Source organism: Nerophis ophidion, linkage group LG03 (genome assembly GCF_033978795.1).
Source record: "Nerophis ophidion isolate RoL-2023_Sa linkage group LG03, RoL_Noph_v1.0, whole genome shotgun sequence".
In the NCBI taxonomy this organism is placed as follows: domain Eukaryota; kingdom Metazoa; phylum Chordata; class Actinopteri; order Syngnathiformes; family Syngnathidae; genus Nerophis; species Nerophis ophidion.
The window spans coordinates 88,881,943-88,901,099 of NC_084613.1; the positions used below are offsets into that span (position 1 = coordinate 88,881,943).

The following is a 19,157-nucleotide window of genomic DNA, read 5'->3' on the forward strand; positions in this document are numbered from 1 at the left end:
CGTGTTGCAGCCATGAAATTCTAAGTTAATGATTATTTGCACAAAAAAAAAAAAGTTTATGAGTTTGAACATGAAATATGTTGTCTTTGTAGCATATTCAACTGAATATGGCTTGAAAAGGATTTGCAAATCATTGTATTCTGTTTATTTGACCATTTACACAACGTGACGACTTCACTAGTTTTTGGTTTTGTACATTGACTGAACCTTTTTGTTTTGGTTTTACCCTCTTTTAAGAACAACATGTATTAAAGTGGCCCTCGCTGGAAAAAGTTTGGACACCCCAAGGAAAAATGTAGACTTTAGGGCAAACCGTATCGCTCGTCCCGAGCAGTGCAAACTAGCAATACAATAAGAAAGCTATCGCTATGTAAATATCCGTTATGTGCAAATATCAGGCTGGGAGGGCAGGGGAAGACTTGGCAAACATAAAGACTAAACATAAAGTCATGTGTGTGTTCCTGACACAATGTACAGTGGATAAAGACTAAACATAAAGTCATGTGTGTGTTCCTGACACAATGTACAGTGGATAAAGACTAAACATAAAGTCATGTGTGTGTTCCTGACACAATGTACAGTGGATAAAGACTAAACATAAAGTCATGTGTGTGTTCCTGACACAATGTACACTGGATAAAGACTAAACATAAAGTCATGTGTGTGTTCCTGACACAATGTACACTGGATAAAGACTAAACATAAAGTCATGTGTGTGTTCCTGACACAATGTACACTGGATAAAGACTAAACATAAAGTCATGTGTGTGTTCCTGACACAATGTACACTGGATAAAGACTAAACATAAAGTCATGTGTGTGTTCCTGACACAATGTACAGTGGATAAAGACTAAACATAAAGTCATGTGTGTGTTCCTGACACAATGTACAGTGGATAAAGACTAAACATAAAGTCATGTGTGTGTTCCTGACACAATGTACAGTGGATAAAGACTAAACATAAAGTCATGTGTGTGTTCCTGACACAATGTACAGTGGATCTCGTGCGGTGCCAAAGCGGTGTTGGCACAGAGAAGGATGGAGGGAAGAAAGTGAGACATCTTCTGTGCCCACACTAAAGCTGCCTATTATGTAAGCTGGGCCGTCATGGCCGCCGTGGCGTCAACACAACTCCGCTTTGTGCCCAGGGAGACAGGGAACCGCTCGCTCCGTCTCTTTATGGGCCCGCTCGTCCCCACTGAGTCAGGCCAACATTCCACGCGGTCACTTGTGGACGTGCTGGGCGACAAGGACAGAAGCGGAGGTGACCAAAGTGCGTCATAAAAATAATATTTGAAAAAATCTAATAAAAAAAACACATCAAATTTTGGATCAAAAGAGCAAACGGCTGAAATGTTATCAAATATTCCACTTTGAGACATTCTTTGGGGAAAATAAAGCATGTTTTCTGTGTAAGCAACCTTTTATATACACGCTTCAAGTATATATATATATATATATATATATATATATATATATATATATATATATATATATATATATATATATATATATATATATATATATATATATATATATATATATACACTGCCTCTTTCAGTGCTTCTCTGCAGCACCCAGCATTGTCCCACCTACACAACCATCTGATTGGTTACACGCAGAGCGGTGACAGCCAATCAGCAGTGAGTATTCAGAGCGGTGACAGCCAATCAGCAGTGAGTATTCAGAGCGGTGACAGCCAATCAGCAGTGAGTATTCAGAGCGGTGACAGCCAATCAGCAGTGAGTATTCAGAGCTCAGGCAGGCAGAGAAGAAAGACGGTGGGAAGAGCAGAAGTGTGTTCAGCAGATGAGCATAAGGCAGTGTACTCTCCCCAAATTATAAGAAGCACCTCCCAGTCAACTATCAGTAACACCAATTTGAGCCCGTTGACATTCTAGAAATATAAGCAGCAGCTCAGCTCGCTTGCAGTCCTTGAGGTGAAGGCTAATTAGCTTTTAGCGTACCATTAGCTCATATTGCGGTGTGTGCATGTGTACGTGCGTGTGTGTGTGTTACAGACAGCAAAGCCCTGTCCGTTTAAGAGAAAGACAAGCATTATTGACCTACAGTTAACAACTAAGTTAGTTCCTTTTTCTCTGTTGAAGCAGCAAAAAAGGACATTGTGTTAAATTAAGAGTTTGTGTCTCCGATAGTTGATATAATAATGTAAGTGCATCATGAACCCAACATGAACTCCATGGTGTTCAGGAATGAATAGTCTCTCCTATTGCTATTGTACTATTTTTTCAGCTATAGTTACATGAATCATTAGTATTGTAGCAGCCTAGTTTTGAATGGCAGGGTCCCTGCTATCACATGTTGATAAAAATACAACATTTACATAATAAAAATCAACTACAGGCTTCCCAAATGCTGCAATACATTAAGCATGATGATCTGTGTTTGCCATGTGATGAGGTGGCGACTTGTCCAGGGTGTACGTCGCCCTCCGCCCGAATGCAGCTGAGAAAGGCTCCAGCACCCCCGCGACCCCAAAAGGGACAAGTGGTAGAACATGGATAAATGGATGGATATTGCAAACGCTTATATACAGTAAGTCATTAATTTGACTTAGTCATTGTTTTTCCTTAGTAAGTCAATATTTACTAAGTAAAAATAATGACATATTTAGTATCTCAGGTAACTAGGACTGTTTTTTCTTTTGTTTTTACTTTATGAAAAAATGTCGAGATATAAATTGTATATTGCCCTTCAGCTTACGGAGCGGAAAACACAACAAAAAGTTGCAGGCTTCTTCATGCGATGAAGCCGGCCTACTTCACCACAGTCTGTAGTCTATTGCCCCCCCCAGGCATCAATGAGATGGTGACGTGATGACAGGACAAATTAATCTGTTCCACCCAGCCCTTTTTCCCATCTGTCTGCCTGTCCCAGACTAACCATCTTAACTAATAAATATTCTGGAGTAAACACTGACAGTGGACTATTTTTTGGACAAATGAGGACTCACAACCTTATCTTTTTGAAACTGAATATACTGAGGATGACCTGCTGCCACCAAGAGAGATTGAAACGTTGGATAAGACAGACTTCGACGCTGTAGTTGTGGAGCAGGGAGCAAAGCTATTTCAACATAAATGGAGTGCTTACCCAAAATAAACAGGAAAAACCTTGCCCGGACTGCTGGACCAAACAGACAACTGTCCATTGAGTGAGTCACTCGCCCCACCCCCCACCCCCAACCTCGCCCATCTCAACCTCCTCATGCTCTCTCAGGGAGAGCATGTCCCAAATTCCAAGCTGCTGTTTTGAGGCATGTTAAAAAACATAATGCACTTTGTGACTTCAATAATAAATATGGCAGTGCCATGTTTTTCCATAATTTGAGTTGATTTATTTTGGAAAACCTTGTTGCGTTGTTTAATGCATCCAGCGAGCATCACAACAAAATTCGGCATAATAATGTGTTCATGCCACAACTGTATATATTGGTATCAGTTGATATCGGAATCGGTAATTAAGAGTCGGACAATATCGGAATATCGGATATCGGCAAAAAAGCCATTATCGGACATCCCTACTCACAACCAACCCATCTCAGGGCAGACACTTGAACCACTAGTGGGAGTGGGAGGAGTTATTTGAGCCCTTGGTCAGGCAGCGGCTTTTTGTGATCTCCCGGATAGGAGGAAGAGGAGTCATGATTAGGGCTGGGCGATATTGGCTTTTATTATTATCGCAATATTTTTTGCCATATTGCGATGTACAATATATATGCGGATATTTTGCCTTAGCCTTGAATGAAGACTTGCTACATATAATGACAGCAGTCTGATGATTCTATGTGTCTACATTCAAACATTCTTCTTCATACTGCATTCATATATGCTACTTTGAAACTTTCATGCAGAGAGGGAAGTCACAACTAAGTCAATTGACCAAAACTGTATTCATTAAATACTATTCATTCTCTCACGGGTGACTTTTTAAATGAAAGAAGAAAATAATAGTGTTGCTACCTTTTTTGTAGTAACACTTCTGCTGCATACTTTGCATATTGCTGTTGTCTGCTGAATATCTTCCCACCGCCAGATGATGGACTTCCTGCTCTTTATGTTGGGCATTTATTGTTCTTCCTCCATTTGTGATGAGTTTCACACCATCTCTCTCTTGTTTTGTCACAAGCTCCACTCTGCTTGCACCACCTGCCTCAGCTAATGTTAGCCATGCTGCTACCTCTCTGGTCGGCGAGAGTATGTGACGTATGTAAGACGGCGGGCTTGTTTTACGTTTCTGTCAGAATGAGAGACGACGAGGAGTGAGAAAGGCCTGTAGTGTAATGCCAGCAGCTAAATGCAACTGTGTGAGAATATATCATCGAATATTACGATATAGTCATTTTTTATATCGCACAGAGACAAACCTGCAATATATCGTTTATATCGATATATCGCCCAGCTCTAGTCCTGATGATGAAATGTGGCTGCTGGACTTTTGACAAGAAGAAGAAAGTTTGATCATATTACTGTATATACCTTTATATACATGTATACATACATATATACCTATACTCTATATACCTTTATATACATATATACCTATACCCCATATACCTTTATATACATACATATACTGTATATACCTTTATATACATACATACATACATATATACCTGTACTGGCTCACCTGCACTGGCTTCCTGTGCACTTAAGATGTGACTTTAAGGTTTTACTACTTACGTATAAAATACTACACGGTCTAGCTCCATCCTATCTTGCCGATTGTATTGTACCATATGTCCCGGCAAGAAATCTGCCTTCAAAGGACTCCGGCTTGTTAGTGATTCCCAAAGCCCAAAAAAAGTCTGCGGGCTATAGAGCGTTTTCATTTCGTGCTCCAATACTCTGGAATGCCCTCCCGGTAACAGTTCGCGATGCTACCTCAGTAGAAGCATTTAAGTCTCACCTTAAAACTCATTTGTATACTCTAGCCTTTAAATAGACCTCCTTTTTAGACCAGTTGATCTGCCGTTACTCTTCTTTTGTGGCCCCTCTCCCTTGTAGAAGGAGGGGCACAGGTCTGGTGCCCATGGATGAAGTACTGGCTGTCCAGAGTCAGGACCCAGGATGGAGTGCTCGTCCAGAGTCGAGACCTGGAGTGGATCGCTCGCTTATGCATCGGTTGTGACCTGTCTCTGCTCGGGATGGTCTCCTGTTAGATCCACTATGGACTGGACTCTCCCTATTATGTTAGATGCACTATGGACTGGACTCTCACACTATTATGTTAGATCCACTATGGACTGGACTCTCACTATTATGTTAGATGCACTATGGACTGGACTCTCACTATTATGTTAGATCCACTATGGACTGGACTCTCTCACTATTATGTTAGATCCACTATGGACTGGACTCTCACTATTATGTTAGATCCACTATGGACTGGACTCTCACACTATTATGTTAGATCCACTATGGACTGGACTCTCACACTATTATGTTAGATCCACTATGGACTGGACTCTCACTATTATGTTAGATCCACTATGGACTGGACTTTCACACTATTATGTTAGATCCACTATGGACTGGACTTTCACACTATTATGTTAGATCCACTATGGACTGGACTCACACTATTATGTTAGATCCACTATGGACTGGACTCTCACTATTATGTTAGATCCACTATGGACTGGACTCACACTATTATGTTAGATCCACTATGGACTGGACTCTCACTATTATGTTAGATCCACTATGGACTGGACTCTCACACTATTATGTTAGATCCACTATGGACTGGACTCTCACTATTATGTTAGATCCACTATGGACTGGACTTTCACACTATTATGTTAGATCCACTATGGACTGGACTCTCACACTATTATGTTAGATCCACTATGGACTGGACTTTCACTATTATTTGAGATCCACTATGGACTGGACTCTCACTATTATGTTAGATCCACTATGGACTGGACTCTCACACTATTATGTTAGATCCACTATGGACTGGACTCTCCCTATTATGTTAGATCCACTATGGACTGGACTCTCACTATTATGTTAGATCCACTATGGACTGGAATCTCACTATTATGTTAGATCCACTATGGACTGGACTCTCACACTATTATGTTAGATCCACTATGGACTGGACTCTCACTATTATGTTAGATCCACTATGGACTGGACTCTCACACTATTATGTTAGATCCACTATGGACTGGACTCACACTATTATGTTAGATCCACTATGGACTGGACTCTCACACTATTATGTTAGATCCACTATGGACTGGACTTTCACTATTATTTGAGATCCACTATGAACTGGACTCTCACTATTATGTTAGATCCACTATGGACTGGACTCTCACTATTATGTTAGATCCACTATGGACTGGACTCTCACTATTATGTTAGATCCACAATGGACTGGACTCTCACTATTATGTTAGATCCACTATGGACTGGACTCTCACTATTATGTTAGATCCACTATGGACTGGACTCTCCCTATTATGTTAGATCCACTATGGACTGGACTCTCACTATTATGTTAGATCCACTATGGACTGGACTCTCACACTATTTTGCTGGATCCACTATGGACTGGACTCTCACTATTATGTTAGATCCACTATGGACTGGACTCTCACTATTATGTTAGATCCACTATGGACTGGACTCTCACACTATTTTGCTGGATCCACTATGGACTGGACTCTCACTATTATGTTAGATCCACTATGGACTGGACTCTCACTATTATGTTAGATCCACTATGGACTGGACTCTCACACTATTATGTTAGATCCACTATGGACTGGACTCTCACTATTATGTTAGATCTACTATGGACTGGACTCTCACTATTATGTTAGATCCACTATGGACTGGACTCTCACACTATTATGTTGGATCCACTATGGACTGGACTCTCACTATTAAGTTAGATCCACTATGGACTGGACTCTCACACTATTATGTTGGATCCACTATGGACTGGACTCTCACACTATTATGTTAGATCCACTATGGACTGGACTCTCTCACTATTATGTTAGATCCACTATGGACTGGACTCTCACTATTAAGTTAGATCCACTATGGACTGGACTCTCACACTATTATGTTGGATCCACTATGGACTGGACTCTCACACTACTATGTTAGATCCACTATGGAATGGACTCTCACTATTATGTTAGATCCACTATGGACTGGACTCTCACTATTATGTTAGATCCACTATGGACTGGACTCTCACACTATTATGTTAGATCCACTATGGACTGGACTTTCACACTATTATGTTAGATCCACTATGGACTGGACTCTCACTATTATGTTAGATCCACTATGGACTGGACTCTCACACTATTATGTTAGATCCACTATGGACTGGACTCTCACACTATTATGTTAGATCCACTATGGACTGGACTCTCACACTATTATGTTAGATCCACTATGGACTGGACTCACACTATTATGTTGGATCCACTATGGACTGGACTCTCACTATTATGTTAGATCCACTATGGACTGGACTCTCACTATTATGTTAGATCCACTATGGACTGGACTCACACTATTATGTTAGATCCACTATGGACTGGACTCTCACACTATTATGTTAGATCCACTATGGACTGGACTCTCACTATTATGTTGGATCCACTATGGACTGGACTCTCACTATTATGTTAGATCCACTATGGACTGGACTCTCACTATTATGTTAGATCCACTATGGACTGGACTCTCACTATTATGTTAAATCCACTATGGACTGGACTCTCACTATTATGTTAGATCCACTATGGACTGGACTCTCACACTATTATGTTAGATCCACTATGGACTAGACTCTCACGCTAATATGTTAGATCCACTATGGACTGGACTCTCACTATTATGTTAGATCCACTATGGACTGGACTCTCACTATTATGTTAGATCCACTATGGACTGGACCCTCACTATTATGTTAGATCCACTATGGACTGGACTTTCACACTATTATGTTAGACCCACATGACGTCCATTGCATCGGGTCTCCCCTGGAGGGGTTACCCACATTTGCAGTCCTCTCCAAGGTTTCTGATCAAAGTCCCACTGGGTTGTGAGTTCTTCCTCACCCTTATGTCGTTGTGGCTTGTGCAGCCCTTTGAGACACTTGTGATATAGGGCTATATAAATAAACATGGATTGATTGATTGATTGAAAATATTGCGATATATAAATGGCCCAAAATACTGCGATATTACTAAAAAGGACATATCGCCCAGTCCTAATTGGGAGTGCTGCGAACAGCAAAGTTATAATGACGCTCCTCTAATTAGTGTCTTTACTTGTCCTGAGGGAGCACAAAGAGGCCAAATATGTGGAAATAAAAGTCAGTGGGAGCTTCCGGGCACGCATGAAAGTGTCGGGAGGAGAAAAGAACTGTGGAGAGTTACACAACTCCTGCCATGAACGCAACACACTGCAACTTCTCCTCGGCTCCAGTTTCATCTTTGCGCCACGCAAATAGAACACGAGTTGACCGAAAAAACGACACAAAAAACGGCCGACTGACCTGCTCCTGCCGTGGACGCGACGCCCACATTGCGGCTCTGACGACGCAGGACGAGGAGAAGAATGTCGGCTCGCCTTCTTCTTCTTCTTCTTCTTCTTCTTCTTCTTCTTCTTCTTCTTCTTCTTCTTCTTCCTCTCAAGTATTCCACAAGAAAGTGAGCCAAGTCTCGGAGAGCTGGGCGGGGCCACTCAACTCTGCGACCAATCACGGCAGAGAAAGGCGGGTCTTTGGGGATTCTTTCGCCAATCAGACAGCCCAGGGAGAGTGGGAGGAGTCGCACTGATTTGTTACGTCATCGCCTCCAAACTACACGTTCGGACTGTTTTGGCCACAAAGTCTTGTTTTGTGTTTCATTTTGTACACAAAGTCTGGTTTTGTGTTTCATTTTGTACACAATGCGGTGTGTTTATGTGTCAGTAAAGTACAATTAGTAGCTTAAGTAATATTTTCTTGTTCTTTTTACTTTTTAAAAAAAATGCAAATCTCGATCATCTATGACATGATTGGCAACACTAAATGGTCCCTAGTGTGTGAATGTTGTCTGTCTATCTGTGTTGGCCTGCATGAGGTGGCCACTTGTCCAGGGTGTACCCCGCCTTCCGCCCGATTGTAGCTGAGATAGGCGCCAGCGCCCCCCGCAACCCCGAAAGGATGGATGGGATGGAATTGAAATATTACTACTAAAATAATGATGATACCGTTTTATCAATCGAACCAGCCATCCATTTTTCTACCGCTTGTCCCTTTCATCAAACTGAATTCAATAAAAAGTTCCTTTGTTTTAATTAAAGGCAAAGTACAGAAATGATCTGTACGGGTCTCCAGGGGCCCAGGCTTAGACCGATTTTTAAAATTTTGTTTTATTTTTATTTATTTATTTATCCTCCCCCTTCCCCCACTTGTTAACCTGTATCTCACCTTTTTTGTAAGGGGCGCCGGAAGTTGGCAGACACGTCAGCGATCCTGTTCTGTCTCCCTGTAATGTTTGATCCTGTTCTGTCTCCCTGTAATGTTTGATCCTGTTCTGTCTCCCTGTAATGTTTGATCCTGTTCTGTCTCCCTGTAATGTTTGATCCTGTTCTGTCTCCCTGTAATGTTTGATCCTGTTCTGTCTCCCTGTAATGTTTGATCCTGTTCTGTCTCCCTGTAATGTTTGATCCTGTTCTGTCTCCCTGTAATGTTGGATCCTGTTCTGTCTCCCTGTAATGTTTGATCCTGTTCTGTCTCCCTGTAATGTTTGATCCTGTTCTGTCTCCCTGCAATGTTTGATCCTGTTCTGTCTCCCTGCAATGTTTGATCCCGTTCTGTCTCCCTGTAAGGTTTGATCTGTTCTGTCTCCCTGTAATGTTTGATCCTGTTCTGTCTCCCTGTAATGTTTGATCCTGTTCTGTCTCCCTGTAATGTTTGATCCTGTTCTGTCTCCCTGTAATGTTTGATCCTGTTCTGTCTCCCTGTAATGTTTGATCCTGTTCTGTCTCCCTGCAATGTTTGATCCCGTTCTGTCTCCCTGTAATGTTTGATCTGTTCTGTCTCCCTGTAATGTTTGATCCTGTTCTGTCTCCCTCTAATGTTTGATCCTGTTCTGTCTCCCTGTAATGTTTGATCCTGTTCTGTCTCCCTGTAATGTTTGATCCTGTTCTGTCTCCCTGTAATGTGTGTCTGATCTTGAATGAGATTGTTGAACATTTTAATTTCCCTTCAGGGATTACTAAAACATGTCCGGTTCTGATTTTGATCTTTTACGTCATCAAGTGGAGAAAAGTGTGTACTGCATGCATTTTTTAAAATGTTTTATTTTTTTTATAATACTGTAGAACTGCATTTTTATGTTATTTCTGGAATTAGAAGAATAGATTTAAATTATGAAAATATGTCATATGTTGCTATATTATTATTGTGTACAATATGTTATTTTTTAGAGGTGTTTACTGAAGGATAAGTGGCATAAAATAATAATGTACTGCATAATTATGTTACTAACAATACTAGTCAAGGTGATATAAGAAATAAATGATTTCCTAAATTATTATATTATTACTGGACACATAAATATATGTATATGTTTCGTAGTAGTAGTTATGAATGTGCTGCATTATTATATTATCAGAATCAGAATGAAACATACTTTATTAATCCCCGAGGGGAAATTAAAATGTCATTGGTTGACGTCATAGTAATAGTAATAGTGGATAAAAGTATGAATTATACTATTAAAATATGTTTTTTTAATACTACTGATATGACTATGAATAATGATGATGTTATTAACCAAATTAATCTTTCTGATGATTAAAATAAATACATGTGTTGACCAGAGGGGGAGCACTTCAAATCCTTACACACCCACTTGTTATTTCATATGTTGACCTGAGGGGGAGCACTTCAAATCCTTACACACCCACTTGTTATTTCATATGTTGACCTGAGGGGGAGCACTTCAAATCCTTACACACCCACTTGTTATTTCATATGTTGACCAGAAGGGGAGCACTTCAATTCCTTACACACACTTGTTGTTACATATGTTGACAAGAGGGGGAGCACTTCAAATCCTTACACACACACTTGTTATTTCATATGTTGACCAGAGGGGGAGCACTTTTAAAAGCAACACACAGTCAGTTTGAAAAATCCCTCCTTTTTGGGAGCACCCTCGTTTGGATAGATTTCACCACCAGGAGTGCAAATGAGATCTAAATTTTTTTGTATTATGTAATGTCCTTAAGGCCGAGGACAAAGGAGTCCTGGACCACAAATGGCCCCTGTGCCGCACTTTGGGCAACTGAGCTGTAGAAGCCAACTGTTAATGTCCAGTAAAGTCGTAGTAGCGTAGTGTATTTCTTCATCCTATGGTCACACACGGCTAATCTTACGTCAGCACCAGAAATGGTCAAATCAGATGTTCACCTGGTGGGTTTTTTCGGGGATAAATAGGTAAGTCCTTCTTTAGCTGCCGTCTTGTTCTGTCATATACTGCTGCTTTGGCACCTGTCCATGTTTACCCAGGTATGCACATTAAATCAACCAAAACAAAAATAATCCTGACTTTGGAGCAATGTTCACGGACTCTAGTATTTGTCTCTATTAGATGCAATGGTGTTCCGTATTGGGATCATGATTTGGGTCCTAACTTGTTCACACCTCCTCATATGGAAGCTACTTTTCTACCTGTTAATGTCTCAAGAAGGGTAGAAGTAGAAGAACACAATCTACTCCCAGGTTACAAGTTGAACAGTTTCCAGTAATACAGAATAGAAGATTCCAGAAAGCGTACATACTTGATATGAAGAAGAAAATCTCTGGCCTGCGTCGTCCTGTGAGCAAATCCTTCTTCTGCCATCCGTGATGAAGGTGCTGCCATAAAGACATAAAAAGAGGCGGGTCAACAGTGCAAAGGTCACAATGATAACAGAATAGCTTTAAAAACATTCTGCAAGGCTGATAACAAAAATGTGTTCAACACCTTTAAAAGCGTCTAAACACTGCAAGAGTCACCCCGCCTGAGTACACGATGTAAGTCCTCATGTACATTATCAATGTCATTAGCTCCAGAAGTACAGGTAATGGCCACTGACCAATGGCAGCAGAGGGGGCGTGGCCAGGGAGCAGAACGTTTCAGTTTGAATATTTTATGCAAATAAACTTATTGCACTAAGAAGATCCAAAAACCTTTTAAATACTGTAGAGCCCTTTGAATAGAAATGATATGACATACATATCTTTTAAATATAAAAGTCATATATATAAATAAATAAATAAATGGGTTGTACTTGCATAGCACTTTTCTACCTTCAAGGTACTCAAAGCGCTTTGACACTACTTCCACATTCACACACTGATGGAGGGAGCTGCCATGCAAGGCGCCAGCCAGCACCCATCAGGAGCAAGGGTGAAGTGTCTTGCTCAGGACACAACGGATGTGATGAAGTTGGTTCTAGGTGGGATTTGAACCAGGGACCCTCGGGTTGCGCACGGCCACCCTCCCACTGCGCCACGCCGTCCCCTGACAATATAAAGATTGTCAGTAAAAATAAACACATTTACACTAGTAAAAAACAAACAAAAAAAAACTTGCAGTTAAAATTTTACCATAAATCCATTCTGTTTTTTTTATTTATTTGTATTTTTTTTTTTACAAAGAATTGCTGAAAATTAAAAAAACGGGGAAGACTGGGAAGCAAGTTTTTTTTGCAATATAAAATCTATGGACCTTTTTTTAAAACTATGTCAGTAAACTATTATAAATATAAAGATAAATATATTTAAAAAAGTCAAGAAAATAATAGTACATATACTTTTTACTGTCTCTCAGAACCTTTTCAACTTGTGTCCTGAGTTATTATTCTACTATACTGTATGTTCTAAAACACACACACAGACACACACACACACACACACACACACACACACACACACACACACACACACACACACACACACACACACACACACATATATAATATACATATTATAATATATATATATATATATATGTAGGTGTGGGAAAAATCACAAGACTACTTCATCTCTACAGAAGTGTTTCATGAGGGTTTCCCTCAATCATCAGGAGATTGTTTCCCCCCCTCAATCTCCTGATGATTGAGGGAACCCCTCATGAAACAGTTCTGTAGAGATGAAGTAGTCTTGTGATTTTTCCCACACCTACATATTGCGCTTTACCACGGTATCGAGCACTATTCTCTGGACAATCCAATCAAGACATATATATATATATATATATATATATATATATATATATATATATATATATATATATATATATATATATATACATATATATATATATATATATATATATATATATATATAAGTATTTATATATATATATGTATATATATATATATATGTATATATGTGTGTGTGTGTATATACATATATATGTATATATGTACATATATGTATATATATACACAAACCTATACATACGGACATATATATGTACAAACATATATATATAAATATATATATATTTTTATATATATATAAATACATACACACTTATCTATAAATACAAATATACAAATACATATATGCATATACACAAATTTGTATGTATATGTATATATATGAATATGTATGTGTATATATATATATATATATATATATGTGTGTGTATATACATATATATGTATATATGTACATATATGTATATATACACAAACCTATTTATACAGACATATATATGTACAAACATATATATAAATATATATATATTTTTATATATATATAAATACATACACACTTATCTATAAATACAAATATACAAATACATATATGCATATACAAAAATATGTATGTATATGTATATATATGAATATGTATGTGTATATATATATATATATGTGTGTGTGTATATACATATATATGTATATATGTACATATATGTATATATACACAAACCTATATATACAGACATATATATGTACAAACATATATATAAATATATATATATTTTTATATATATATAAATACATACACACTGATCTATAAATACAAATATACAAATACATATACAAAAATATGTATGTATATGTATATATATGAATATGTATGTGTATATATATATATATATTCTCATAGTCATCAGTATCATCAGTATCACAGTATCATGTTCTCATAGTCATCATTGTCACCGACGTCCCACTGGGTGTGAGTTTTCCTTGCCCTTATGTGGGCCTACCGAGGATGTCGTAGTGGTTTGTGCAGCCCTTTGAGACACTAGTGATTTAGGGCTGTATAAATAAACATTGATTGATTGATTGATGATATATGTATGTATGTATATATATATATATATATATATATATATATATATATATATATATATATATATATATATGTATGTATGTATATATATATACACACACACCTATATATACAGTATAGCTTGGTTGGTAGAGTGGCCGTGCCAGCAACTTGAGGGTTCCAAGTTCAATTCCCGCTTCTGCCCACCTAGTCACTGTTGTTGTGTCCTTTGGCAGGACACTTTACCCACCTGCTCCCCGTGCCACCCACACTGCTTTAAATGTAACTTAGATATTGGCTTTCACTATGTAAAGCGCTTTGAGTCACTAGAGAAAATCACTTTATAAATATAATTCACTTCACTTCACATATATATATATATATATATATATATATATATAAATATATATATATATATATATATATATATATATATAAATACATACACACTTATTTATATATACAAATATACACATATATAAATACATATATGCGTATACAAACCCCGTTTCCATATGAGTTGGGAAATTGTGTTAGATGTAAATATAAACAGAATACAATGATTTGCAAATCCTTTTCAAGCCATATTCAGTTGAATATGCTACAAAGACAACATATTTCATGTTCAAACTCATAAAAAAATTTTTTTGTGTGCAAATAATAATTAACTTTAGAATTTGATGCCAGCAACAAGTGACAAAGAAGTTGGGAAAGGTGGCAATAAATACTGATCAAGTTGAGGAATGCTCATCAAACACTTATTTGGAACATCCCACAGGTGTACAGGCTAATTGGGAACAGGTGGGTGCCATGATTGGCTATAAAAACAGCTTCCCAAAAAATGCTAAGTAATTCACAAACAAGGATGGGGTGAGGGTCACCACTTTGTAAGCAAATTGTGGAACAGTTTTAGAACAACATTCCTCAACGGTCTATGCGAGGAATTTAGGAATTTCACCATCTACAGTCCGTAAAATCATCAAAATGTTCAGAGAATCTTGAGAAATCACTGCACATAAGAAATGATATTACAGACCTTCGTTCCCTCAGGCGGTACTGCATCAAAAAGCGACATCAGTGTGTAAATGAAATCACCACAGGGGCTCAGGAACACTTCATAAAACCACTGTCAGTAACTACAGTTGGTCGCTACATCTGTAAGTGCAAGTTAAAACTCTACTGTGCAAAGCCAAAGCCATTTATCAACAACACCCAGAAACGCAGCTGGCTTCGCTGGGCCCGAGCTCATCTAAGATGGACTGATGAAAAGTGGAAAAGTGTTCTGTGGTCTGACGAGTCCACATTTCAAATTGTTTTTTGGAAACGGTGAACATCGTTTCCTCCGGAACAAAGAGGAAAACAACCATCAGGACTGTTCTAGTTACAAAGTGTAAAAGCCAGCATGTGTGATGGTATGGGGGTGTATTAGTGCCCAAGGCATGGGTAACTTACACATCTGTGAAGGCACCATTAATGCTGAAAGGTCCATACAGGTTTTGGATGTTGCCATCCAAGCAATGTTATCATGGACGCCCCTGCTTATTTCAGCAAGACAATGCCAAGTCACTTGTTACAACAGCATGGCTTCATAGAAGAAGAGTGCGGGTACTTTCCTGGCCCGCCTGCAGTCCAGACCTGTCTCCCATGGAAAATGTGTGGTGCATTATGAAGCGTAAAATAGGACAGCGGAGACCCCGGACTGTTGAAGGACTGAAGCTCTACATAAAACAAGAATGGGAAAGAATTCCACTTTCAAAGCTTCAACAATTAGTTTCCTCAGTTCCCAAACGTTTATTGAGTGTTGTTAAAAGAAAAGGTGATGTAACACAGTGGTGAACATGCCCTTTCCCAAAGTTAATAAAGTTTATGAGTTTGAACATGAAATATGTTGTCTTTGTAGCATATTCAACTGAATATGGCTTGAAAAGGATTTGCAAATCATTGTATTCTGTTTATATTTACATCTAACACCATTTCCCAACTCATATGGAAACGGGGTTTGTACACAAATATATATATATATATATATATATATATATATATACTATATATCTATATACATATTATATATGTATAAATAATACAAAAATAATACTAAATTAAAAAAATAATAAAAAAATATATATATATATTTATGTATAAATATATGATATATCCAGCAATCCATCCATTTCTACCGCATGAGATTATCATGCGTTTTTCCCTCAAAAAATAACATGTTTCAAAACAACAATGTTATTTGTGGACAAATAAGTGAGCTGAAACATTTCGTATTCCCTCAAACATAACCAGTACTATTATCAAACCACTTCATGCTCCTTTAGAAAAAAAGATACATAAGGAAGTATTTTTTTGGAAAACAATATATGAAAAAAATTCCAAACAATAATCCATGCCTTGTCTCGTATTATTTAAGAGCAGATTAATTATTTCACACCTCGTCAATTAATGCAACGTTCAGCAGGTGTTCCTAATGTAATGTCCTGTAATGTAACACAACAGGGTGGCTGCAGTTCTCACGGCCGCCGCCAGGTGTCAACATCTCACCACACAGACCCGCACACCGTCACCTGTTGCATTGTTGCACTGAAAGCAGGACCTGTATCCTCCTCAGCAGGACCCGTGACCTCCTCAGCAGGACCTGTATCCTCCCCAGCAGGACCTGTATCCTCCTCAGCAGGACATGTATCCTCCTCAGCAGGACCTGTATCCTCCTCAGCAGGACCTGTATCCTCCTCAGCAGGACCTGTATCCTCCCCAGCAGGACCTGTATCCTCCTCAGCAGGACCTGTATCCTCCCCAGCAGGACCTGTATCCTTCCCAGCAGGACCCGTGTCCTCCTCAGCAGGACCAGTATCCTCCCAACAGGACCAGTATCCTCCCCAGCAGGACCAGTATCCTCCCCAACAGGACCAATGATCCTTCTCAGCTGGAACAGTATACTTCCCAGCAGGATGAGTATCTTCCCCAGCAGGACCCAGCATTCTCCTTAGAAGGACCAGTATCATCCTAAGCAGGACCAGTATCCTCCTCAGCAGGAACAGTATCCTCCCCAGCAGGACCAGTATCCTTCTCAGCAGGAACAGTATCCTCCCCAGCAGGACTAGTATCCTTCCCATTAGGACCAAATATCATCCTCAGCAGGAACAGTATCCTCCCAAGCAGGACCAGTATCCTCCCCAGCAGGACCAGTATCGCCCCCCCCCCCCCCCAGCCTCACTCTCCTCCACTTCCACTCCCTGGTGTCCAGCATGCGTCGCTGCTGTGTGGTTCTTGTGGTGTAGTTCTCGTGGTGTGGACATCGTGGTGTGGACATCGTGGTGTGGACTTGGTGGTGTGGACTTGGTGGTGTGGACATCGTGGTGTGGACATCGTGGTGTGGACATCGTGGTGTGGACATCGTGGTGTGGACTTGGTGGTGTGGACTTGGTGGTGTGGACTTGGTGGTGTGGACTTGGTGGTGGGGATCTTGTTGCGTGGATCCAAATGTTTCCTCCTTTCCATCGCGTGGTGTTTGTGATCACGCTGGCTGTGGTGGTGTTTGGATGACTGTTGTTGTTGTTGTCTTGTCTGCACACACGAGTCCTGCTGGTGTGGACGTGCAGCAGCCGGACTAACATGTTTGGATGACTGTTGTTGTTGTTGTTGTTGTCTTGTCTGCACGCACGAGTCCTGCTGGCGTGGACGTGCAGCAGCCGGACTAACATGTTTGGATGACTGTTGTTGTTGTCTTGTCTGCACGCACGAGTCCTGCTGGTGTGGACGTGCAGCAGCCGGACTAACATCTCGCTGGGCAGTTTGTGGAATAAAGCTGCAATTTGTCTCTGCCAATACGGACGTCCTCGTGGATGATTTGGATCTCCTGAAGGTGTTTTTTTAACCCCCCTACATATTTGGAAAACTTTCAAAACTCTCGGATGATGACGTCATGAAGGAGGACAGAAATTCTCCTAAGTGGATTTTCCCCCCGCGTCTTGGCTGGGAATGACGGCCAAATGCTGGCACAGCTTGGAAAATAACACGTCACGATGACGATGATGATGATGATGATGATGACGATGATGAGGTCATAAGGATACGATACGATTCCCGGGTGACGATTCCATTCAATGTGACATTTGGAAACTTTTTTCCTTCTGGTTGATTGCTTGAAAACGTCTCTTTAACTTTGATTCTTAAAATAATAAATAAATAAATCGAGCTTTGAAAATTAAGTATTAATTTAAAAAAAAACATGATGATGATGAGGTCATAAATCAATACGATACGATCCGATTCCGGGGGTGACAATTCGATAACAAAAAATAAAAAAATTCAAATAAATAAATCGAGTTTTGAAAATCACTATCATTATTATTAAAGTATTGATTTTGAAAAATAATACGTCATGATGATGATGATGATGAGGTCATAAATCAATACGATACGATTCCCAGGGTGACGATTCGATTCAATGTGTCACTTGGAAACTTTTTTCCTTCTGGTTAATTGCTAAGAAACGTTTTTTTAAATATTGATTCTTATCAAAAAAAATAAAAAAAATTAATCCATCCATCCATTTTCTACCGCTTGTCCCTTTATTGGGGTTGATTATTGAAAATGATGTATTGATTTAGAAAAATAACACGTCCCGATGATGATGATGAGGTCATAAATCAATATGACATGATCGGATTCCCGGGGTGACGATTCGATTCAATGTGTCATTTGGAAATGTTTTCCTTATGATAAATTGCTTAAAAACGTTTTTTTTAAGCATTGATTCTTGAAAAATAAAAAAGTAATTAAAATCGAGTTTTGAAAATTAAGTATTGATTTAGAATCTGGATTT

At 39.2% G+C, this 19,157-nt stretch overlaps 1 protein-coding gene across 3 annotated transcripts in view; it reads right to left on the reverse strand.

The window, feature by feature from the left end:
* pld1a (phospholipase D1a) overlaps nucleotides 1–8,774 on the reverse strand; it is a 110,902-nt gene extending 102,128 nt beyond the window's left edge. For 2 of the 3 annotated variants that reach the window (XM_061896351.1, XM_061896349.1), the window contains exon 1: nucleotides 8,561–8,709. The gene's annotated coding sequence lies outside the window, so the exon portion shown is untranslated. Of the gene's footprint in view, nucleotides 1–8,560 lie in introns of all 3 variants that reach the window. The other variant, XM_061896350.1, reaches the window with a different exon arrangement.
* Nucleotides 8,775–19,157: the final 10,383 nt, after the last annotated feature.